The 21,002-nt window shown below is 31.9% G+C and overlaps 1 long non-coding RNA gene across 1 annotated transcript in view; it reads left to right on the plus strand.

Annotated features, from left to right (window-relative positions):
- The first annotated feature begins 1,603 nt into the window (after positions 1-1,603).
- Positions 1,604-21,002, plus strand: part of LOC143048959 (uncharacterized) — a 35,586-nt gene continuing 16,187 nt past the window's right edge. The window contains exons 1-4 of the long non-coding RNA XR_012969963.1: positions 1,604-1,662; positions 2,644-2,720; positions 7,109-7,158; positions 18,631-18,654. This is a non-coding gene — a long non-coding RNA (uncharacterized LOC143048959). The remainder of the gene's footprint in view (positions 1,663-2,643; positions 2,721-7,108; positions 7,159-18,630; positions 18,655-21,002) is intronic.

Consider the following 21,002-nt stretch of genomic DNA (forward strand, 5'->3'; position numbering starts at 1 on the left):
TGATTTCCTTTCGTATGTCTTACTGATGCCAAACTACTTCGCCGATCTCAAGATTTACACAATCCATTTTGATAAATTTGACCATTCATAATGGCCAGCGTTATCAAAAATAATTAGTCATAAAAATTGGAGTCCGCTAAAATAAAATTTCTAAAAATGATCCTTATATTTTCTGTTGTAAAACCGTGAAATTAAACACAACTGATTGAAGTCTGCTTATAATACTGTATAGCTATCTGGCCGTAACAAGAGTCGCCAAGGATATCAATGAAACATTTCAAACTCATGAAAGTCGAAAAAAGTGAAAAAGACAAAAAAAAACAGTACAAAAAAAAACCAGTACAAAAAAAAACAGAAAACCAAAGACTGAGCAACACGTACTCTACCAAAAACTGGGAATTATATCAAGTGCTCCAAAAGGGTGATCAATTTCAGTTTCACATGTGGCACAGTCCTGTCATGTTGTTAGGTGATGTGTCTAATCAATTGGTCATATCCGGGGAAGGGAGCGACATTGTAATTGACAACATATATTAAAAAACGGTCAACCAACTCATAATGACGTCTGTAAAATTTTCAAATTCACTATTTGGAGGTATGTACACGTTCATTATCATTGTTTTAACCTTTCTGTCATAATATTAGGTTAAAACGACGGACACAACTTAATATCATTTCAAAATAAGACTGTTCGGGGGAATTAAATACTAAAACACACAATATGATGTCATTTTTAACATGAAGTTTAAAGAACCATATTCATCTAAATAATACATACATATGTAGGACTACTACAACTTGTAATATGAATTTAAGAGACATCAAAGTTGAATCTAGTATATATCAACTTTTCCAAAATTGCTCCACATCAGCGGTGCATAAATTTTAACATTTATTAAAAAAAGAAATTTAAAATACTGAGCAAGCAAATATGTTAGAATAAAGCAATGGAAATGAATGTCTCTATCGTATGTGCTACAAGTCGACCAAAATGTTGTGTTTTGTTCAAATATGATTTCCGCTGTAAATATTGTTAATTAACATAATTTTGAAACAACACATTCTTTATACTTTTGTAAAATTAAGTATTGCAGGCCATCAAAGACAAATTAATATCTAATGATAATTTAGGTTTTGGTTTAAGAAAGTTCTTAACGTTAAAAATTTACAAATTTGCAAAATTTATACAAATTTAAGTTTTGAGCAAACCGTCATTGGATTTTATTCTCGTTTACATTATACTGTTATAACCTAGAGCTACACACATGCAGACGCCATATTGAGTGTGACAAATATATTCGGGAAATTTTTGGCCCTACCTCTTCACTCTGTCAACTTATCAGCTGAGCTTATCAGACATACATTTAGTTTGATAACAGTGTCCTTTTCTTCAAGTGGCGTGTTTCGAACACATTATTAACAACGTATTGCAAAGGTCTTATTCATAGTTAAAAATAATTATTTCAAATTCCAAAACTGTTCTTTGTTGTTGCTGAACGCTCTAGCTCATTTTGATTAATCACAACTGATACTTGTCAACTTATCAATTGTGTGTATTTTGATATTCAGTTATATCACAAAGAATTTTAACCTTGTTTTATATTGTTAACAATCTTTAAACTGTGTGTGTCCTATAACGTAGAAATATTTCATAAACTGAAGGTAAAGTTGTTTTAATTCTAAATGTATTCTTTCGTTAAAAGTTCATGTGAATTAAATATTGTGCATGTACAAATCCGAAACAGCTATAATGTATTACAATTTATATATTTAAATTCTCTACGTTGATGAGACTTAAGTAGAGGTAACGAAAGTTTGGTGTAAAAGAGGGTCGAAAGATACCAGAGGCACATTCAAATTCATAAGTGAAAATAACTGACAAAGCCATTGCTAAAATAGAAAAGGACAAACAGACAAACAATAGTACACAAAACAAGATATTGTTGACTTCTGTGCGCCTATTTGGTCATTTTTACTAACTATGTCTGATTGCTTCGTTCACACATTGTTTTCAACATAATGGAATGTTATGCGACTCTCATAAAACTGACAGGTTAAGAGCTAGCTATAAAACTACGTTTAATCCTAATTTTTATATAAAGAAAAATGCCTGTTTACATACCAAGTCAGGAATATGACAGTTATTTACCATTCGTTTGGTGTGTTTTCCGCTTTTGATTTTGTCATTTGATGATGGACTTTCTGATTTGGTTTTGGTTTGAAAGTCATCATTATTCTATCAATTTTTTAATTTCTGAAATATTAACGAAAAAAATATTGTGTTTTTCTCAGTGAGTTAGTCTCAGGATATCAAAATGATGTTACGCGATTACTAGTATTTATATTTGTCACTTTGATATGTTTGCATAAAGCGGAAACTAACAGAAAAGACAAACTTTTGTCCTGGTATCTATGATGAGTTTATGTACTTAACTTTAATTTAATTCAAGACGAAACTTTCATTTATAAATGCTGACAGATGATATTGTATATCCAACCTAGGTAAAAAAATATATATTGAAACACGAATCTTAAGAATATACCTTCTGATTAATTAATTTAAAATAAAATTGATATTTTCATTCTTTCCAAAATATTATAACAATGAACAAAATCTGTCAGGAATTATCCTTATTTTTTCAGTAAACAACGACAAATGGGAGACGAATATATTACACCGGCAAACGGCGTATCAAAGATCAATAAGGAGATGTCTGAAAGTAAATTATTTTCTCGCACTTGATTTAAGTTAAGTTATACCTAAGGTAATATCAGAAAATGAGTGGAGAAAAATATTCTGTTTGCAAGAGAAGTGTTGTCAAAGTTTTAATATATGAGCTCGAAGGGGAAGGGGAGCTTCATCTTGTTTTGCCTTATTCCTCTTTATTTACTTGAGGGAGATTAGTATTTTTGCAGCAACAGCAACAATATCGACACAGTGAAAGTTGGTGTAATATCCTACTTTTATAATTGTGAAAGTTGGTGTAATATCCTACTTTTATAATTGTGAAAGTTGGTGTAATATCCTACTTTTATAATTGTGAAAGTTGGTGTAATATCCTACTTTTATAATTGTGAAAGTTGGTGTAATATCCTACTTTTATAATTGTAAAAGTTAAGTTATCTTTCTTAGTACAGATCTATGTTATTTCATATCTGTTTTCTTGTTTGTTTTGTATACTATTATAAACACACATGATTCCGGAATAAACTATGTAAAATCCTTTGTCTTCATCTGAAAGCCTAAACCTATAGAATATTACAGTTGGTGAATATAATTTTGATAATTGTACATTAGTAATACTTCACTGTAAGGATAGAGAAAAAACGAAATAACTTAGATGTTCATGTCCATTTACTAACTCACATTACTATAAAGTTAGATGTAGAGGATTTTGTTCTGTAAATTGTACTTTACTTTGCAGATTTCAATAAAAGAAATCGTATGTGATTAATCACCCAATTTATGGGTGCCTCAAGTTGAACAGGCTTTGCTACTTCCTTTGCTGATATCACACCCCGCTTTTATGGTTGAATTCGTGTTGCTTGGTCTGTATTTTTCTGTGAAGTGTAGAGTGATCTTGAATTTTCTAATTTTCGTCTATCGTTTTTTTCCACCACAATGTTGTCAATGTTTCTCAGGTTATGAGTTGTGCAGGTCCCTTTGTCATGATTCGCATCCTTTTTCGTTGATTTTAATAAATCGAAACACTAAGGTTGAGCTACTCCATGACAGAAAAGTCTCAGTCGTGTTTCGAAACTTTTATTTCAATACTTTTTCCATCGTCTTTATTTTTGTGTTTTACACTTTGATTAGAGTGCCTATAATAAGTCAAATCTGTAATTTTTATAACATATGCTTAACTCATCATTAATATATAGCTACATTGTAACTATTCTAAATACCCTCAATATTTAAATTGTTTTTATTGAAAATCTTCTTATAAATAATGCAAAATGAAATTGGTTGTTAATATTACTTACAATTAGATCATTCAATCTTTTCAATTACGAAAATATATACGAAGGGAATACCACCCTTATCGTGTAATATTTTTCTTCGGCAAATAGAGGATTGCTGGACTCATATATGGTACATATGATAACTTTAACAGCCATTTTAGTCGTGATGAAAACGTTGATGATACTAAAAAGTAAACTTACAAAAATACTGAACTCCAAGGAAAATTCAAAAAGGAAAGTCCCCAATCAAATGGCAAAATCTAAAGTTCAAACACATCAAACGAATGGATAACAACTGTCATATTCCTGACTTGGTACAGGCATTTTCTAATGTAAAAAATGGTGGATTGAACCTGGTTTTATAGCTAGCAAAACCTCTTACTTGTATCATAGTCTCATCAAATTCCATTATATTGTCACCGATGCGTGGACAAAAAAAAACAGACACTATAGGTAAAAATGTCAAAATAGGGGTACAGCATAATTGAATGAATTGCCTTCTACGGCTTGGAGAATGCGATGATCAACATAGCACACATCATCAAATCTTCATGATATCTATATAAATTATCATCTACTTTTTATACAACAGCAGTTTGGTATACATAACATCCATACGAGCCTATATGGGTTAGCTCTTATGATATATATCCAGAAAAGCGCTTTGAACGTATGAAATTTGTAACGTGTTTATCTTTTTTTAATTGTTTTATTATTCTTGATACAGAAGGCATTTCACAGACATTGTTGATTCGTTGATAATATGAAAGATTACAAAGAAAAGAAGAGAGAACGGGTATTCTACACGAAATATAGATTTCATATCTAAATTATTGTAAATACCCATTTATTCCAATCAGCTTTGAACATTATTAATATATAATTTAAAATGAAAGTAATCGTTATTCTATCATTTTTGTGTCAAAACATTGTTAATTTTTTTATTTTTTGAAAAATTAACGAAATAAAAATTGTTTTCTTCTTAGTGAGTTAGTCTCAAGATATCAAAATGATAATACGCGATTACATGTTAATATATTTATCTCCTTAATATGTTTGCATGAAGCGGAAGTTAGCAGAAAAGACTAATCAATTGTACCAACGGCCGAAGTGAATGTCACTAGCTTTTTTTGAAAAGTCAATGAAACAACACATTTGCTTCATCAAAAGAACGTAATTGTATAATATTCCATGTCCCGAAAGAGAAACATATGTATTCAATTACAGTTGTTTACCAAAATCAATTGAACGTCAAATATTTTACCGTTATTATACACGTAAAGACACGCGACGTTTTGCGCGGTGAATATACTGTTTCAATAGGTGAATATGCTTTTTTATTAAAAAATACAATTCATGAAGAAAAACCTACTAAACTTCTATCAATATGGAATAAATTTAGTTATTGGTTGGTTTCCGTGGTTGTCTTGTCTTATAACTAAAGGAATCTGATGGTCAGTAGTTGTCGTTTGTTTATGTGGTTAATGAGTGTTTCTCGTTTCTCGTTGTTTTATATAGATAAACTGTTTGTTTTCCTGTTTGAATGATTTTTCACTGGTATGTTTTGGAACCCTTTTTGGCTTTCTGTTTGGTGTTAGCCACGGCTTGATGTTGAATACCGTAACTTGACCTATAATGGTGTACTTTTATGAATTGTGAATTGGATAGATAGTTGTCTCATTGTCACTTATACCACATCATCTTATATCTAAGTAGCAATGACAATACCCTGTCTCAATCCTTTAGGGTTCATGTGAATCGCTTTATTTTGGTTGTAACCTTTATTTGTCTTCTAAATCAATTTTATTTTATGTTAGAACAGCGGTTAAGTACTTTTGATCCTATATTTATACTACAACTTTTAAAAAATTCAAACTACAAACTACAAGATCTTAACATTGAGACACTAGACGGGAAACTTAAGATTTTTTGATTGCAAGATACCCAAACAGACACGGCTTCTTCTAAGTTTAGTCTTATACCTTGAATATGACATACACTGTCATCTCAGTACTAGAATCTATGACAAATGAGACGATTTTAATTTTGAAATTATCAGTTAAGTATTTTCCCCAACCTCATGACTATGCGGTAAGTGCTTTGCTCATTGTTGAAGAACGTACGCTGAACTTTAGTTGTAAATGTTTGTGTAATTTTGGTCTCTTGTGAAGAGTTGTCTTATTGGCAATCATATCACATCTTCTTTTTTTATAATTAGAAACAAAATACAAACTTAACCTGCATATGGGATATACATTTCCTGACTTATATGGTATCCAATATCTTGATGCTCCTACTCAGACTTTGTAAAACGTCTTAAGTTTCTAAGCAGAAAGTTTATGAATCAGGGGTATGTAACTGAAAGTCTCGTCCTTTTCTAAAAAAAAAGTTCATCAGAAGGTACCAAAATTATTTATTGTCGCTGATATCAATATGCCGTAAAATTAAAAGTATAGGAATAGACAGAGCATGCTGTATATAATTCTAATGCAATTTTGTTGTAACAATTTTTTACATTGGCTAAAAATTGCCGTCAAATCCACAGTTGACCAGGCGTAACTAAGGGGGAAACCTCCATTTTGAATGGATTGAATCAACAAATTTTCGAATACTGCTATAATATAGAATATAAAACAACACCTACCTCGTATCGCAGTTTTAATGTAATTCTATCCAAATTTGAATCGTACAGGTGTCATAATATTCTCCAGTTTATAAGTTTTCATTTGTATGGCGTCAAGTTCACCCATGACGTCTTTGTGCCAAAATCATTTATAAAGTTTCGCGGATTTTTTTTATTTGTCAAATTTTTAGACATTTTATAAAGTATAGTCATATTATTTCTTTTTGTACTGCATTAGAATCGGAATAACAGTACTGTAGTTGAAGAGTTGCCACCTTCAATTTGATATGGCGGTCGCAAATATCCGTTTTATTGTCTCCTCTACACCAGTAAAACTGCATTTGAGACCGTCAAATCTACAATTGACGGTGGCAACTTTTCAACTACAGTACTGTTATTCCTTAAATGATATGAAGTTTTGCTTTCATTAACCAAAATAATTTATATTGATTCTCACTATCTAATTGGTTTTTTGTGTTGTCGTTTGGTTTAAAATTTACGATTTCCCTTATTTTTGAGCAGAAACAAAGACCGACTGTGCTACAGCAAGAGCCTTAGCGAAAGCTTTCAAGGTATGAAAAATGTGAAATAATACGATAATTGAAATTTACTGACAGTGGTTTACAATACTAATGTCTTCTTAATGAATACAGAACTAGTTCCATTAATTGTCATTGTGGGTATAAATCATACTTGTTGCATGCCCCTTCTTTCCATGCCATGAAGGTCCATATCCTTCCTTTCTTAGATACACTAAATTAAGGCCCAAGATTTCCGTTTGGTAAAAGATATCTGTGGATTTTGAAAATGAAATATATAATTTGAAATACAAAAAGAAAAAGGAAATATTTTGTCAGATATTATTTATGAAGCTTGGCATTAAAAATATTGACGTTGTCTAGACATTTTCATATATTCATGTATCTTAGAGCAATGACATTTCTATGTAGCAACATTCCAGCAGCGCCTGCATACGGAGTATATAATCATGGACGTCACGTTTGTTACTTATTCCCTATTCGTTACTTAGTTGTTACTTATTCCTTATTTCTTATTCGTTACCTACTCGTTTCTTAATATTCTTTATTCGTTACTTATTCCTTATTCCTTATTCGTTACCTATTCGTTACATCTTCCTTATTTAGTATTCGTTACCTATTGGTTACTTATTCCTTATTCGTTACCTATTCGTTACATCTTCCTTATTCAGTATTCGTTACCTATTGGTTACTTATTCCTTATTTCTTATTCTTTACTTATTCAATTTTTAATATTCTTTATTCGTTACTTATTCCTTATTCCTTATTCGTTACCTATTCGTTACATCTTCCTTATTTAGTATTCGTTACCTATTGGTTACTTATTCCTTATTCGTTACCTATTCGTTACATCTTCCTTATTCAGTATTCGTTACCTATTGGTTACTTATTCCTTATTTCTTATTCTTTACTTATTCAATTTTTAATATTCTTTATTCGTTACTTATTCCTTATTCCTTATTCGTTACCTATTCGTTACATCTTCCTTATTTAGTATTCGTTACCTATTGGTTACTTATTCCTTATTCGTTACCTATTCGTTACATCTTCCTTATTCAGTATTCGTTACCTATTGGTTACTTATTCCTTATTCCTTATTCTTTACTTATTCAATTTTTAATATCCTTCCCCCTTTTTAATTCTTTATATTCTTATTTCTGGTAATAGTTCTAAATTTTTTGAGGTAAAATTACCCTTTTATCAACTATTTATACGTGTTTGTGCTCAACCGATCCTGTTACTTTATGTTCGATACTTATTTGTTCCTTATTTGATTTTTAAACGTTCTATCTTTTAACTGCTTTATATTCCTTTGTTTGAAGATGGTTCTTGGCTCGAAGAGGTGAAATCCCCCTTTTAGTGCTTGTATAAAAAAGAAGATGTGATATGATTGGCAATGAGACAACTCTCCACAAGAGACCAAAATGACACAGAAATTAACAATTATAGGACACCGTACGGCCTTCAGCAATGAGCAAAGCCCGTACCGCATAATCAGCTATATATAAAAGGTCCCGAAATGAAAATGTAAAACAATTCAAACGAGAAACTAACGGCCTTATTTATATATAAAAGATAAACGAAAAACAAACATGTAACACAGAAATAAACGACAGTCACTGAATTTCAGGCTCCTGACTTGGGATATGCACATACTTATATAATGTGGCAGGGTTAAACATGATAGCGTATGTATTCGTTTCAGCCTTCGATTGATACCCTGTTACTTATTCGTTCCTTATTCTCTTGTAACACGTTTGTTATACGTTGCTCCTTTAAAAATAAAAAATCTTGTCTCTGGTGGTAACTTCGGGTTCTTAGATGTGCAATAATCCTATTAGTACGTATGTATCAATTTAAGAAGTGGACTGATACCCTGTTACTTATTCGTCCTTTATCCCTTATAATAGGTCAATTATACGTGGCTCCTTTAAAAAAGATTATCGTGTCTCTGGTGGTAACTACGGGTTGTTAGAGGTAAAAAAAAAAACCTAGTAGCGCGAATGTACCTGTTTCAACACGCAACAGATACCCTGTTACTTATTCGTTCGTTATTCATAATCGCTTATAACAAATATTTTCATGCATGTCTCTGGTGGGAACTTTGAGTTCTTATGAGTGAAATAACCATATCAGAACTTATATACCCGTTCCAGCGCTCGATTTATACCCTGTTACTTATTCGTACCTTATTCGTTTATAAAACGTGTGTTATGACGTTACGCACGGTAATGTGTTCGGACCAAAATACATAATAGCATGTTTTTAGAACAGCACCTATTCGCCTATACAAAATAAACCCACCAACATGCACATATCTACAGAAAGGCCTTGACATGTTTTTCATATTTCAAGTTAATTCTTTATATCTTTGCACCGTACATTTATTTTATTGATCACACAAATCCTCCTTTTACGTTAATAATTTCATGTCCGGCGTAACATTTCAGATTGAATAAAATGCAATTTTCCTATATACTGTTATTAGTGTGCACATAAAATCTGCGAAATTTCAAATTTTATTATTATCACTATAATATAATGAAATCATATTAAAACTATACTCAATAGAAAGTTCTGAAAACGATAAGCAATGTCAAAGTTTGAAAGGTAAAAAAACCTTTTCCATGAAGCAGAAGTTGAGTAAATCGCATGTCTAGTCACAATGTCCAAACGTTTTTCCCCTTCCTTAGGTGAAATATATAACATAAATGGAAAATGTGCCTTTATAAAACAAAATTAACATATTTAAAAGATACAATTTATAAGTTCATACAAATGGCTAAATTAGTCGGGTGATTTCACAAATATCATGACCTTTCATTTTGTTTCATTCCCTATGTCTAGCCATTATGTCCAAGGGCGTCATTTAGACGTTTCTGCAAAGTGTCTCTTGTCTCTAGAGGAAACTATGGATTCTTAGAGGTGAAAAAAAACCTATTAAGACTTATGTACCCGTTTCAGCGCTCGGTTGATACTCTGTTACTTGTTCGTTCCTTATTCGCATTTAATACGCGTGGTATACGTTGCACCTTGAAATACATCGATTTTCAATTGTTTTCATGTCTCTGGTGGTAACTCTGTGTTCATAGAGGTGAAATAACCCTATCAAAATTTATGTTCCCGTTTCAGCGTTCGGTTGATACCCTGTTACTTAGTTGTTCCTTGTTCGCTTTTATACGCGTGGTATACGTTGCACCTTGAAATAAATCGATTTTTAATGTCTCTGGTGGTAACTATGTGTTCTAAGAAGTGAAATAACCCTATTAGCGCGTATGTATCCGTTTCAACGCTCAACTGATAACCTGTTACTTATTCGTTCCTTATACGCTTATAATACGTGTGGTATACGTTGCACCTTGAAATAAATTGATTTTTTATAGTGTTCATGTATGACTCTGGTGGTAACTATGTTTTCTTAGAGGTAAAATAACCCTATTAGCGCGTATGTACCCGTTTCAGCGCTCGGTTGATAACCTGTTTATCTTTTCTTGCTCTTTACAAGTGACCCATCTTCGCTAGCTAAGGAATACGATCCACTCCCGTTCTCTCCACCATTGGCAGATTAAGCCACCATTTGTAAAAACAATTTGCGCAATCTATCGGAAGATTAAAGTCACGCCCATTTCGAATACATTATTCTTGGCCAATGGTAGCACTTGAACTCTTCAATTTGGAGGTAAAATTACGGTAGAGTCTAGATTCTACACACTTGGTAGAGCTGGAAACGAAAATATACGTCAACATTCATGCATTTGTGCATGCAAAATACGCAGGAACTTCTATTAGTTGATTAAAACATTCAAGTTGTCACTAAATATTGTCGTATGTTTAGGAATGTAAAGACTTGCTGCACAATAAACACGTGCCAATTGTTTACACACACTTTCTAAATTTACATGTGATCATGTTATAGGCGCTTTTGTTTGGATTGGTTGATTGGATGCAACGAGTTTCGACTGCAACTAATAAAAATCTTTACCCTGTATCTCCGAAATTTTATCTCAATCCGCCAAGGTCGGAGAACACGGGAGTGGATCGTAACCCTTGGCTAGCAAAGATGCAAGTGACCATTTTTTGATGAAAAAAATAAGCCAAAAATAAGCTGAAATAAATATGTTTTTTAGTTCTTTCCTACTTTATAAACAACAACATAATGCTTTAGACTTAGAACTATAGTCCAGTCGATTTGTGAAACAATTGCTCAGATTGTGGTAAAAGCATCAAACTTTACAGAGTGTTAGTTGAGGTCATAACGAACATTTATAGCTATGGACCCAATTCAGAAAACAAAATGGCGGCTCTGGGCGGCCATTTTGAATAAGTTCCAAAAAATTAATAAAAATTATAAAAAAAAATATGAAAAATATATTATTTTACCAATTATATAACCTTTCGTATATTCTTATGACAAAGACTATCAACTGAGGACAATTGAAGTTTTAGAGGCCATCTTGAATGGTGGCCATTTTTAAAGAGTAAATTTCCAATATATCATTATTCGCTATCCTAAATTGTTATTTGAATTTATATTGAGATTTTTTAATGCATCTACAACTAGTTTTGCTAATCATTTATTTATGACTGTTACTTTTCATATAGGATATATTCACCAAGTGCTCAAATAAGGCATACATTTGTTGACAAAATGAATATATCTAAAGAAATACATGAGTTCTCTTACTCGCAGTTTAGCATGTAAGGCTTAGTTACTTTTAACTACACAAAAATGCGTGTATACAATATGAGTTATGACCACTCTATGACGAAAAGGAAAAATAGTTGGGTACTAAAATCAATGGAGCTGATAAACCTAACAAACAGATAGACTGCATGGAAAGAATTCCGAAACGGTAAGAGAGGACACATGAGGATTTACAATGCCAAGCAAATATAAAAAGAGTAAACGTAGACATTTGAGCTGTTTATCGGATATTTTTAGTAAGCATATAAGTATTCCAACTTGATGAAGGCCATGTAATGGGACAAACACTCCAGAATCACAAGGCAAAATATTATTATCCTGTTAAAACAAATCTTCAGATCGAAATATATCTTGCCATGAAAAACTAAAAAAGTAATAGATGAGTCACTGGTTGCAAATACCTGTAAAATATCCAGACACAGTTGTTATGAATCAACAAGAACAATGATTGCAGAGAGTTTCTTTTCTTTTTTGTGATGAAGTATCTGACTATCATCATGAAGCATCGACAATTATGATCATCAATAGAGTATGTGACTGTCAATTGAACTACTAACAATTGTTCTTTTAGCCAGACTCAGTTCTGGAGATAAAGTTTCAAGAGTAGATATCATGCTAAATGTTTGTTAAAACTGCACGACAAGGCAATAAGACAAAACTCAAAGACACAGAAGGAAAGTCGGGTCTGTTATCCATGAATTACGTCTTGCCAAAATGATAGAAAACAGTGACGACTCACAGTCTAGAACAGATATTTATGTAATATTTGAAATTGCTGACATCGGTAAATTGTACAGTAAACGTTCCTACAAATTTATGAGTTGTCATGGAAAGAAGGATTAATGTAACACCTCTGAAAAAAATGAATACTAGCTTCTATAGATTTTATGCAAGCACACATGTAAGGTTGCATCTTTTCCCTGCTTTTCAACGAATACGTTGGGGAAGTTCTGAAGAAGGTCATGTCTTATAGTCTTGATGGTGAAGGCCTCATCATAGTCAAAGTAACCAGAATAGTTTGAAGAGTTAGGCTTGCTACTATAAAAGGTTTATAAAGAAATTCAATGTAGGCTTTCAAAATGAATCATTTCCACAAATATTGAGACATGTTAATCTCTATCTGAGGACTGATAAGTTGTAGTTGTATCCCTTCGACGACGAGTTGCACAATTAAACTTTTATAGCTGCGAAATACTAAGTGTCGTCTGCCATTCAACGACAATACTGGACTGTCTCGATGTTTGGTCATCCTGTATATTATTTCTGATTTAAATAAATTGCATCAAACGTTAAACACATATTAAGGTAAGAAATATAAAATTGTTAATATCATCAAGTCTTAATCTTGGTTTCTGATATTTGTATAATAAGATATTGGGAATATTTTGGTGTTTGGTGGTGTATGAAAAATCTTTTAAAAAAATATTGAACAAAACTATATGAAGGATGGAAAAAATATGAAGATGAAACTTTCATTTTTCTATACACACCTTACTTGTATTTCATTTCAAGATTGAATATGCCAATCAACATTTTTACACCAAACTGGGGTTTGGGTCCTGTCTGTGTTGTTTTTTCACCTAATTAATATCAAAATGATTTTATTACAATCAAATTTTCTCAACTTATGTTTGTCCTCACTGGGCCCTTATGCATTTAACAAGATAATCCTTTAAATTTACCTTCGAAATCCCTTTGTGATGTCTTAATGATTAAGTGATCGATGATAGAAACAAAATTATATGATAGTTTGTTTATTTTTTACCACCGAAGAAACTTAAAAGTGACTTTTTCAGTTTCATGCCTCCTACTACTCCACCAAAGAGTAGACACAGGTTTGGGGCAATACATTATTTTGACATTTACTTGTCAGAGCCATGTGAAGAAATGTCAACCTATCCACTGGAATACTTGAGTCAAATTCCGTGCATCTTTATTAAGCTAATACAGCTATATCAAGTATTTAGCCATTTCCTCCACATCAGCTCATGTTGAAAGGCTTTTTAGTATTAATTGCCGGAAAGGTGTACAGACCTGATCATTGTTCTCTTAATGACAGCATGTTTGAAACACTTATGATAATAAAGAGCAATGGACATGTTAATTAACCAGTATTTGAAGTCTATGTCTATAACACTGTATATATTATATACATGTACCACAGTAATAATTTCTAATAAAAATCTGTTTTTGAAATGTTTTTAATTTTTATATTGAAAAAGTAATGTGTAATGTTATGCATTACACAGGCGAAGTAATTGTAATGTAATACATTACATGTGAGAAAAATGTATTTGTAATTGTTATTGTAATGGAAGAATCACAAAGTAATTGTAATGTAATGCATTACATTGCAATGTAATGGCCCCAGGGCTGTCCAGCACTTACTTTGGCTAAGAGAACATTGTCTTGCAGTACAGGTGCACAGTCATGTCCTATATAAAAATGTTGATACATCATGGAGATCTTCAGATACATCACCACAGAAAAAATACACTGCAGTCTATGTTTTTGTTGATCCAGTACCACTTTACAGTGTCTTGTTGCTTATTGTTTTCTTTCAATTGCATATCAATTTATCTTCAACATCAAAAGTATGTTTTTACTTTCACTGATGACATATTTTGAGATCTGAAAATTTGTTTGATATGATTTGTGTCATTTTGCCTTGTGCTTCTGCAGTTCCATAGCCTTCATTCAACTGATTCAAATTGAGCGAAAGGAAAACCAATGGAAGCCCCAAAATCTTCGTATGCTTGCATCAAAGGATTGATTGCCAGCTCAAATGTCTATGTCTGTTCTGTTTGTATCTGCATGGCCTTGCAAACCCTCACATGTTCTCTCTTTAGCTTTCCACACTTTCCTTCCAGTCTATTCATCCATTCAGTTTTTCTGATATCTGGCTCCACTGTTTTCGAAATTTACAATCTTGATCCTTTGATCCTTTCCAACAACAACTTTCGGTCATAAATTATATAAATTCTGGTGTAACAAAAATTGGTACCGTTAATTTTATTATATCAGATATACGTAATTTCTGTTATAAAAAGTAACATAGGCAAACCAGTAAGTAACAGAAATTCTGATACTGATATCTTTATTTCGTAAACATGTGCATGCCTTATCTGACCATTTTGTAAATATCCAATATAAATTGGCAAAAAAAGCATAGTTGAAACATTCAATTAATAACAATTATAGCGAATAATGATTTATTGGAAATTCAATTTTTCAAAATGGTCATCAGATGACAGTCCTTTTCATCTATCATGAATATACTATATGACTATAATATATGAACAACTCTGCAGCAAGCGCTTAACTAATTAGTCAAAGTGAACACAGTTATCAAGGAAAATCTAAATATGTAAAGGCAGTATTAAGTTGTACTACTCTGTGTAAATGTGGAGGACAATGTGATAGAATCTGTTAGAACATACTCACCCTTTCTCGTCCAATGAATAGTCAGTTTTCCCCCTCTAATTTTCATAGTACATGGTTTTCCATGCACTATGAAATGCTATACATGAATGACTTTCCATGGTCAGTTAATTATGAACGTGAACTCTTAATAACTGCACTAACGAAGTGTACAATCCCCTGATGCATTTTCCATGGGAAAAGAGCTTACTGATTAAATATGAGAGAGCAAAGATTAAAATAAAACGTTTTGAAATTTGCAAATTTTCATACATTTTCTAACGTTACACATATATAAAATAAACAAAAACAATTTAGGTAAGGATGTAGGTAAAATAATACTTATTTAATTTATATACCTGACATTTAAGGGATTTTTCTTTCAAGAAAACAATGCCAGACTGCTGATATATAAAGCAAAGAATTTTTTCGGAGAAACTCAATGCATGTACATGTAAATTTATCAATAAAAAGTAAGCATTTAATGCTGAATGGTCTGAATTTAAATATTTATACAGTTTTTACATTTATAAAAAAAAAAGTCAAATTTTAAAAAGGGGATTTATATAACATTGTGTTGCTTTTTAAAATAAAAAAATCTTAAGATATAAAGTATTAAATTTTACCTGTAGCAGAAGAAAAATAATTTATTCATTCTGTCCTCACAAACTATGTCCCAGCTTTTTCATTCCATCCATTGAAATAATGATTACCTATGTTTTACATTTAGTTCATTATAAAATGTGAACTCTTATTTAGGGTTTGAATATTACAATGGGAAAGGATAATATTGTAAGGTTACTCGGAAGTGTGAATATGTTCTAAATTGGTCAGACAATACTTAGTCATGTTTTATGAAGATTTAAGCCCTCGGCTTCGCCTTTGGCTTAAATCTTCATAAAAAAATTACCAAGTATTGTCTAACCTATAAATAGACAGAGACAGCTTTTGTAAGGTTTGACAAAACATGTACATTTCATTCATTAATAGATAATTTTAATCTCAACTGAGATCATTTGAGCAGTTGATTTGTTATAAAATTACTTGTGTGATATGAAACTCATTATGTCTGCAATCAAGGTTTTTATAAGTTGTTTCAAATAAACAATATCAACAAAACGAATTGTCATGTAATCAGCCAACTATTATAAATGACAGTCACAGATATACAAATATGTTTTTGTTTTATTTGTACTTGTAAAATAAAATTCTCCTGTTGTTCTATGTTGAACAAGCGATAGTATGAATATTGCTTTTAGCGTAATATTTCATTTTAAGGTCCTCTCCGTGGTCCGCGTTTTAACCTTGTCGATAATTTTGGAACATTAGAGACAATGATGCAGATTTTAACAACTAAAGTTTTAAGTGTTGGTTGTGAACTTCTAGATAAAAACAATAATGTACATTGTCGGAAAATAAAAAAGTAATTTGTACCCGCTACGAAACAGGAGAAAAAACTCGGGGAATGAGTAGGGGGTCTCGCTTTTTGTCCTCTTTTTATAGCTCATACAAATACATTTGACAGACACCATTATATTGTTATAGTGAACATAGTCGGTGTGGTATCATCAAACAGTCAAATCCAATGGAAATTCGTCGAACCCATGAAGCTACCCCCCAGAGATAAAAAAACCCAATTGAAAATCATTTTTTAAAAAGTGCAACGTATACCACGCTTATAGGGTTATAACATCTCTTAGAATCCAAATCTACCACCAGAAACAAGAAAACAATTGAAAATCTCTTTTTTATATAGATGCAACGTATAACAAACGTATTATACACGAATATGAAACGGATAAGTAACAGGGTATCTGCTGAGCGCTAAAACAGGTACATACGCGCTAAAAAGGTTAATTATTCTCTGCGAACCCATAGCTACCACTAGAGACAAGAACACAATTGAATATCTCTTTTTTAAAAGGAGCAACGTATAATAAACGTTTTATAAGCGAACAAGGAACGAATAAGGAACAGGGTATCAGTCGAGCGCTGAAATGGGTATATACACGATTCAAGGTTATTGATTTTTTTCGAACCCATAGTTAACACCAGAGACAATAAAACAATTGAAAATCATTTTCTAAAAGGTGCAACATATATAACAAACGTATTATAAGCGAAAAAGTAACGAATAAATAACAGGGTAAGGGTCAAGCGCTGAAACGGGTATATACGAGCTTATAGGGTTAATTCACCTCTTAGAACCCAAATCTACCACCAGAGACAACAAATAATTGTAAATAATTGTTTTAAAAGGTGCAACGTATAACACACGTATTATACGCGAATAAGGAACGAATAAGTAACAAGGTATCAGTCGAGCGCTGAAATGGTTACATGTGCGCTAAAAAAGTTTTTAATCTCTTCGAACCCATTGTTACCACTAGAGACAATAAAACAATTGAAAATCATTTTTTAAAAGGTGCAACGTATAACAAACGTAAATATTATATGCGAATAAGTAACGAATAAGGAATAAGGAATAAGTTACGAATAAGGAATAAGTAACCAACTTGACGTGTGATGTATATATCACCAAATTGATACGATATTCCCGAGCTTGTATTTCCTATTATGATTTCCTTGATATAGGGTTGCAACTCACAATGAAGCTATGAAATCAAGAGTTCCAAATGATGAAACTGAAATTATCCCTTCGTAAACTTTACGGACGCCATCACGAGATGGTTGACAGTTATTGAAAAAATCGTTTCACAGATGATATCGGATATGTTTCTGACGTCGAAAACTACAATCTCCTTCCGTTTTTATGAATGTGACCTACCGAATTAGACTATTTACCGGGTTTGTAATATGAACATGACCAACACGACGGGTGCAACATGTGGAACAGGATCTGCTTCCCCTTCCGGAGAACTTACGATCACTCCAAGTTTTTAATGGGGTTCATGTTGCTCAGTCGTTAGTTTTATATGGTGTTTCTTGTGTACCGTTATTTGTCTGTTTGTCTTTTTCATTTTTAGCCATCGCGTTGTCAGTTTCTTTTCGATTTATGAGTTTGACTGATCCTCTGGTATCTTTCTCTCCTCTTACAAACAAGATATAGCCTGTCCCGTATATAAACGTGACTCCAATACTACAATCTCATCTGTTGAACTAAGTACTATCAATCAATAAACCATGCAAAAAAGACGAATGACCAAACGCATAGCAATAAATGTATATACATAGACCACGGATTGAAAAAACAGCTAGCGTTCATTTATTTGACAATTCGGTATCTAACACACAAGTCTTCTAAAAGATATCTTCAGGAATTATTACATAAGTAAATTGCAATTGTCGCTTACTTTGAATTACAAACAATTCCTACTTTTGTAACTGAGCTTTTATGAAATTATATATTTTTTTCACAGAGCATTGATCCAAAGACATTTGGTGTAAATGGATGAGTATTATATTTTATGGTGTTGTCATGGAGAAAGAGATATGCAAGTCTGAATATAAGAAAGTCTAATGTTGCTATTAAGGAACTGACTAGTGGTTTCTTATTTTCAATTTTTTTTTTTATATTTTCTATAAGTGTGTGCATCTAACATCCGTAACAGAGTCTTCAAAACTAGCCGTATGTAAATGTTAAATAATCAAAATAAGTAAGGGATATAAGCCGATAACAGTCCATTCTGTAAAATATTGGACAGGTCTGAGGCCGCAGACTTTTAGAGGCTTATATCTTACCTAAAACATTTTTTAAAACACGTCAAAAAAGGTAAAACAAAAGAAAAAGCAAGCACAGATTTATTTTCATCAAGTATGAAATATTTTTGTGAATAAACTTCTTTACATTAAAATATATCCTACATGTTGGCCCCATTTAAACAGTAGCTCAACTCAAAGAAAATAGACAAAAAGAAAGTACAGCTAATGGTAACCAACATGTATTGCTACATGAAGAATAAGACACAGTGTATGCGTATTATGATATTTGCGTGCGCAAGAACTACTCATAGTTTCCGTGAATACCTTTCCATGCGTTTTGTGTTTCAAAATGGATAAAGTAATAAAAGTAAATTCTGAATGCAAAGACGAAGAAAGATATTTCGTTATAAGTGATTGTGTTGTTACGTACTTTGGATTAAAATTCAGAATCTATTCAGATACATTATTTCAGTGTGGATTACAAAGAAGATATAGCCAAAGCAGGCAAGTTTTATATATATTATATTTCAAAATATAGTCCTCTCCTACTAGATTCTTTTTCTTCTCAGGGTTAATGAGGGGGAAAAAAATAGCATATAAAGACAGGTTCTTGTTTAACCATATCGAGCGCACCGCAATCGATTTTATTTCAAATACATAACTAATTTGAACAAACGAAGAGAAAACAACATGCAATCAGTTATATTTTATTGTTGGAATTTCAAGAGACTGTTTATGTTTACCCAAACGGTACCATCTGAATTCCCCTCTTTTCTGTTTTTTTTGTTCTCTCTCTGCAAGGTCGGATCCCCCTTTTTCGTTTATTTGTGTATTGAGTCCCTTGTATTTTTTAAATGTTACCGAAACGTTATTTTGTCTCCATTTTCTTTGGAAATTGTTTTTTTATAAAACGATCACTGCGAACACAGTGCGAATCTGTTTAACAGAAAAAAATCGGTAATGTCTTCCTTTATTATGCTTCCCATATTCATCGTCGTTCATAGGCGAAGTGTTGCATTATATTTAATAATTTGAAAGGAAAAAAACATGTAAATCAACGCAAAAACCTAGAAATTCGACAAGTATTATAGTCCCCTTGTTCATGAAGGAAGTTCTAGATTCGCATTTGTGTACATATGATAAGGTTTAGTTTGTTCACGCCCCTTATATTGCGGCATGATCTATCAAATCTTAGAAGCATTACTTTATTGCTTTTTTTTCATTTTAATTGCAGTTGAAAATGATCTTAGGAAGAGGAGCAACACCAGAGGTTACTTTTGATGACCTAAAGACGAGGATAAATCTTTTGAAAAAAGAAATTCATGAAGGCTACAAAAAAGACGTGTCTCCTGATTGTGTGAATCTTTACATTCTCTCATGACATTGAAAGTTTCTATCTGACTAACGAGTTTCAATGACCTTTCAAAGTTTAATGTCATTTTATAACAAGAACGCATAAACAAACGTACAATATATGAGAAGCAGTTACTTCAGATACACCGGTACAATTAAACACATAAAAACAAATAGTTCCGATTAATTACTGAAAGTAAGGTTTTAAAAGTATCAGTCTGCTCAATTAACTATGTCGCACTACATTCTTATAAGGATGGTGACTGGTCTTTGAAGTGAATGTACGGGATCTCGTTAATAGTTGTGTCATTTTCTTGCTTTTGCATTATCTGTAGAACTGAGTTTCTCTAACTTTTGTGCTGTTGTCAAATTTCCTGACCGGTGTGAGAAAAATATTTCTCATCACTAGTGAAAAATCTTCCATCTTCAATCTTTGTCGTGATTACAGAGTAATCTCTCTTGTAAATTATCCTCTCTTGTAAAATTATTATCACTAAATGTAATTACTCCTTTGTAATGACGTCCACCATTACTGTTTTCCCATCCGCGTTGCCAATTTTTGTAACTGAATTTCTAGCTGCTGTTTTACATCTTGTATTGTAGGTGGCGATTTAAAAATATTAAGGAATCAATGTATGAAGTGAAAAAAAAATTGTTAATTAGGTAATCAAAATGACATGAAAAATTATAAAATATGAAAGTTAAAAGAAATTTGTATCAAATTATCCATTAAAAC

Source organism: Mytilus galloprovincialis, chromosome 10 (assembly GCF_965363235.1).
Source record: "Mytilus galloprovincialis chromosome 10, xbMytGall1.hap1.1, whole genome shotgun sequence".
NCBI classification, from domain to species: Eukaryota; Metazoa; Mollusca; class Bivalvia; order Mytilida; family Mytilidae; genus Mytilus; species Mytilus galloprovincialis.